General features: G+C 40.9%; 1 long non-coding RNA gene across 1 annotated transcript; it reads left to right on the forward strand.

Moving 5' to 3' along the window:
- Positions 1-1,989: 1,989 nt before the first annotated feature.
- Positions 1,990-2,978, forward strand: LOC139389730 (uncharacterized). Its single transcript, XR_011629421.1, has 2 exons — positions 1,990-2,119; positions 2,357-2,978. It is a non-coding gene; the product is annotated as an uncharacterized lncRNA (long non-coding RNA).
- The last annotated feature ends 3,166 nt before the right edge of the window (positions 2,979-6,144 follow it).

Raw genomic sequence — 6,144 nt, forward strand, 5'->3', positions numbered from 1 at the left:
ACTGACCGGGTGAATCCAGGTGAAAGGCATGATCCCTTATTGATGTAATTTGTTATATCCACCTCAATCAGTGTAGATGAAGGGGAGGAGACAGGTTAAAGAAGGATTGCTAAGCCTTGAGACAATTCAGACATGGATTGTGTATGTGTGCTATTCAGAGGGTGGATGGGCAAGACAAAAAATTTAACTGCCTTTGAATAGGGTATGAGGGGGTGCAAGGTATTCCTAATAATTGGTATACTTGTATATAGCCTGTATTATGTTGTCACTGCTGCTCAAAACGTTCCTTCACTCAGCACTCAACAGATTTTCACCCCAAACACATTTTTGCAATAAAGGGGGGGTCCCGTACAACTACAACTGTAACTGCAGCCTTTTAAAAACAACAACATCAACATAAAACATGTATGTTCCGATCAGGGACACTGACACCTGCTCATACTCTCCCTCCCTGTGCCCTCTAGCCAAGAGTTTCCCAAATTCAGTCCCCCCATGTGCATGTTTAGTTTTTTTGCTCAACAATGACAAAGCAAAAACAGGTTTAGACATTTTAGCAAGTGTATACAAATAAAAACACTTAAATAGCACATTTACATAAGTATTCAGACCCTCAGTGCTTTGTTGAAGCAGTGATTCCAGCCTTGAGTATGACGTTACAAGCTTGGTACACCTGTATTTGGGGAATTTCTCCCATTCTTCTCTGCAGATCCTCTCAAGCTCTGTCAGGTTGGATGGGGAGCGTCGCTGCACAGCTATTTTTAGGTATCTCCAGAGATGTTTGATCGGGTTCAAGTTGGGTCTATGGCTGGGCCACTCAAGGACATTCAGAGACTTGTCCCGAAGCCACTCCTGCGTGTCTTGGCTGTGTGCTTAGGGTCGTTGTCCTTTTGGACACTGAACCTTCTCCCCAGTCTGAGGTCTTGAGAGCTCTGGAGCAGGTTTTCATCAAGGATCTCTGTACTTTTCTATGTTAATCTTTCCCTCATTCCTGACTAGTCTCCCTGCCTCTGAAAAACATCCCTACAGCATGATGCTGGCACCACCATGCTTCACTGTAGGGATGGTGCCAGGTTTCCTCCAGAAATTACGCTTTGCATTCAGGCCAAAGAGTTCAGTCTTGGTTTCATCAGACCAGATAATCTTGTTTCTCATGGTCAGAGTACTTTAGGTGCCTTTTGGCAAACTCCAAGCGGGCTGTCATGTGCCTTTTTACTGAAGAGTGGTTTCTGTCTGGCCACTCTACCATAAAGGCCTGATTGGTAGAGTGCTGTAGAGATGGTTGTCCTTCTGGAAGGTTCTCCCATCTCCACAGAGGGACTCTGGAGCTCTGTCCGAGTGGACATCGGGTTCTTGTTCACCGCTGCCCTTCCCCGATTGCTCAGTTTTGCCGGGTAGTCAGCTCTAGGAAGAGTTTTGGGTGGTTCCAAACATCTTCTATTTTATGATGGAGCCCACAGGGTTCTTGGGGACCTTCAGTGCTGCAGACATGTTTTGGTACCCTTCCCAAGATCTGTGCCTCGACACAATGCTGTCTCAGAGCTCTCCGGTCAATTCCTTCGACCCCAGGGCTTGGTTTTTGCTCTGTCATGCACTGTCAACTGTGGAACTTTATATAGACAGGTGTGGAACTTTCGAAATCATGTCCAATCAATTGATTTGACAACAGGTGTAGAAACATCTCAAGGATGATCAATAGAAACAGGATGCACCTGACCTCAATTTCGAGTCTCATAGGAAAAGGGTTTGGATACTTATATAAATAAGGTATTTCTGTTCTTTAGCTTTTATAAATTTGCTCAATTTAAAAAAAAAACTCTGTTTGCTTTGTCAGTATGGGGCATTGTGTATTGCTGAGATTGTTTATTTTTTAAATCCATTTTAGAATAAGGCTGTAACGTATCAAAATGTGGTAAAGTCAGGGGGTCGGAATACTTCTTGAATGCAATGTACATGCTCCAGATCATCAGGGCCTCTTTGTTTCTCCTCTTAAGGCCACCACCCACCTGTGTCACTTCAAGACAGGAGTCCTGGGCCTTATACCGTGTTGTACACCCAACTACAACCACATCCTGTCCAATATGGGACCCCTCTCCAAGGGCACCTGCCTTCAACTTCATAGGTGATGGAGCTGCCTTTTTATGCTGCTGTTTTTATGCTTGTCAAAAATACTATTTATTTATTAGTAAATGCAATAAATGTACTCGGTGTATGTTGTAGCTTAGTTACAGTAGATACTGAGTAGGTGATTTTTGTTCTATTAATTCAAAGATAATATATATTTCCTTTTTTAAATGTAGTGTTTTTGTCAATTTTGGTTTAATATATCAAATTTGTGTCAATGTCTTGTTAACCATAGCCTCTTTGTTCGTCTGGAAACCCCCACCGCCCTAGAAGAGGACTAGTCCGTCCAAACCCTCTGGTCCAGAGTGCCTGGCTCCTCTGCTGGGTGACCCTTCCAGAGGGAGCCTGTTTACCCCCCACAGACCCACCCCAATCAGGGGTAGCCCCGCTGAACCCATCCTCAGAGGCAGGACTGGGCTTCAAACCCCTTTAATGGGACATTTCCAACAGAAAATAAATGGTGCTACTTGGTTATGCAAAAAATATTGTCACTTATACATGTTATTTTTCAGCCACTAGGTGGCAGCAACTATACTTAGAATATGTCCTACTGAGTCCGACAAAGATCAGCCACTAAAGTTTTCTAGAGAAAGAAATCAAAAGCTCTGTTATGTTGTGTTATTAGTTTTTGAAATACTGTATCCAAAAAATAAACATCAAATGTATACTCAAAAGATTAAGGCATACTGTAGCACAGCCATTGTCCACATACTAAATCCAATACAGTGGGGCAAAAAAGTATTTAGTCAGCCACCAATTGTGCAAGTTCTCCCACTTAAAAAGATGAGGCCTGTAATTTATCATAGGTACACTTCAACTATGACAGACAAAAATGAGAAAATAAATCCAGAAAATCACATTGTAGGATTTTTTTATGAATTTATTTGCAAATTATGGAATTGTGACATAATCCCCCCCCCAGAATAGACAGAAGAAAGTTTATCTGTAGTTCTAAACATATTTAGGGTGTTTTTTACTCACTTTTTGTCTCTCCCACGACTTTATACCTCTCTCCTACAGCGTCCATCACAATTATATGCACATGGCCAGTTATGCAAATTAGGTGATGACGTCATTTAGCGACTTCTAGCGACTTTTAGGACAGCCAATAGCTACTTTCCTTACTGAGGAGTTGGCAACACTGAATGTGACCCCACTGTGGAAAGGGGAGATTATCACGAATACAATGGTGTTCTCCGTTTTGTCCACATGTGTAGCAGTATGAAGGTCGTTTTGTGCCTACCCTAAAAAAAGGGGTTAAATACAGTAGGGCCTATGTGTAATATATATATATACATTTCCTGAGCAGCTTTCTTATATCTTCTAGATATAGGACAAACACTTCAAAACCTTGTTTCTTATCACTTATGTTTTGCCTGTCTTTTTTGCCATTTATTAATGTGTTATTTAATCCGTTTCTCTGAGCTACAGGAGTAAAGGACAAATTCAATATTTTATTAAATATATATATATATATTATACCTAAAGGGGTCCTACATTCAAAACCAGATAGCTAAATGATCCATAGTATGACCATCTTAAAACAATAACATATATCAGCTTAGAACCGCTTTGTTTGAGCCGACTTCGCCGTCAGACATCGCGTGGCACCTATTTCACACTCTGGAGTCAGCCCTGTTCCAAATCGAATGCAATCATTTTCAGCCGGTGCAAACATGTCTACACGTGCTTCCGGGCGAGATTAATCGAGTCCCCTCATTGCTACCACTGTGCGTGCCCTAACAGTTGTGATCAAAACATAAACGAGTGCTGGTGGGTGCTGAGACTACGTTGTCCCAAACCGAGAGGAAAACGGAGTTGTTTGTGCAAACACGAAGTCCTACCAGTGAAATTATACCATTGACAGATTTGGGATACCTTGATTCAAGTACTGCAACTCTGTAAGTATTTCCTCAATGACAATTGCTCAAGATAGCGCAAGAAAGGATGCATACACACTAGTCTGCTGCACTGTTGGTCAGCGGTGGGGCTAGAAACTTCTCACAGCTGCAAATCTCTGAACATTTTCTGATAACACGTTGAGGGAAATGATCAAGTATAATGCTTCCCCCAACGTATTATACCTACTATGCACAGTCTTAAAAATATACATTGTTTTATTTTCTAGTGACATTTCGCTAGCTAGTTAGTTATATCAATCTATCTATTGTCTGGGAAGACATGCCATTGAGTTAGCTACTATAACTAGTTAATGTTATAGCTACCCAGCTAGTTAATGTTGTCACAATTCATGAGTCCCAGATTGTCACAAAACAAGTGGAAAAACAGAGGACGACATGTACTTTGACGTTGGTTCGAGCTTTTGCATAGTTAATATTCACTTTAGCTTGTTTAATGTATCTGTACTCTTGTGAAAGAAGAGTTACAATTTACATTGTCAACGCAAGTATTTTGATATTCAATTACGGGTCCTTACAATTGAATGTAATTTTTAATATCAAAATACATATAATGATGACATCAATTTAAATTGGGAATCTTCTTTCTCTAACTAGCTAATTTAACAGGTGTGAATGTCAGAAAATAAAATAAGGCAGACAACGCAAAATAAAGGCTCTTTTAGGTGCTTTGCATTAGCTCTCTCCTGGTTCAACACTCAACAGCTGAAAAACATCCTCATTGTGTTGCTGTTTCGGGTTGACTGGTTTGGTGTGCAGTACTCAATACAGCAGAGTAAGCAGCAGACTGCAAAGACTAGCAGGTACTGGTCCCTGCCTATGGAATGTTATTGGAAACGTTAACAGGAGCCTAATTTCCCAAGGTTCCATGGCCCCAGCCAGGACTAGATATCGCGTTGATGGGCATGGGCAGCAACGATTTTAAATGAGGATCAAGTGTGTATGACATTTTGTTTTGTAATCAGTGTTACAAATGCCTCTTGTGTAAGGGCAATTGACGCTCAGATTTTTTGCTTAACAATTTATGTCAAACAAACAATTATTGCAAAGTTAAACAAACCATACCACTCTATGCACAATGACTACTTTTAACAATTTCACACAGAAATCGGCACTGTTCTTCAAGTAAATGTGTTTTTGTAAAATATTCTGTGGAAATGGTTAAAAGTATTTTGAAAGCATTCATTTCCCATCAACATGTTCCGGTTTTCCATGACCAAGACTCCTCTGCTCAGAGAGGGTTGTTTTGGAATTCAGTCGCTTCATAAGTGTCATAACTGAAACCATGTCTGCCGTAGCTCAGGTTTTTGGCACTGAGTAAATCCAATCAAGCTATAATAGTTGAGATCTTCTCTCCCTCTCAGACTTTATCGGTAAGACGTCTGAGGATATTATTGCTGTTTTGTATAACGTCTTACACGCACACACACACACACACACACACACACACACACACACACACAATCTTTGAAGAGTCTTATTAGCTTATTCTTGGGTGTCTGAATCTGTCATATCTAACACAGTATCCCATAAAATGTTAGTCACAGGTATAGATGTAATCTTATAGAAATATGACCGTCACGTCACCATATTATTTAGGCTGAAGACAGTGCAGTCAATGGATTGTCTCGTCAGTGATTTGAAGAAACTGCACAACACCAATGACAGCAGCAACTGAGAACAGATGTCGAAGTAAAGATGTGAAACATGAGCAGCTGAGTATTACCCTGCCCGTTCCCATCAGCCCACATATCCATCTCTCTTCTCTCATTTCAACTCAATTTCACCCCTCTTTTCTATGCCACACCAGGGAGGAGGACTGTCTGAATCAAGTGCATATTGTGTCGCAGTCCTGTGGAATAGAGAAGGTTAATTTAAAACACTGATGATGAAAGAAACAAATCCAGAGGCTTCTACATTTAGCCATGTCTGAAATAAAAGTGCTTTACCCAGAGAGAGTGCAGAATTGAATGTCCCCTGGGCTTCTTTCTTCCTCAACCATTTGATGTGCTATGAAAATAATTTGAGCGTGGGTGGGCAGATTTTTGCTGCCCCGTAAGAGGTTTACAGTGCATTTATCATGCTTAGGTTGTACAGTAGGCTA

This window comes from Oncorhynchus clarkii, chromosome 30, assembly GCF_045791955.1.
Source record: "Oncorhynchus clarkii lewisi isolate Uvic-CL-2024 chromosome 30, UVic_Ocla_1.0, whole genome shotgun sequence".
NCBI lineage: Eukaryota > Metazoa > Chordata > Actinopteri > Salmoniformes > Salmonidae > Oncorhynchus > Oncorhynchus clarkii.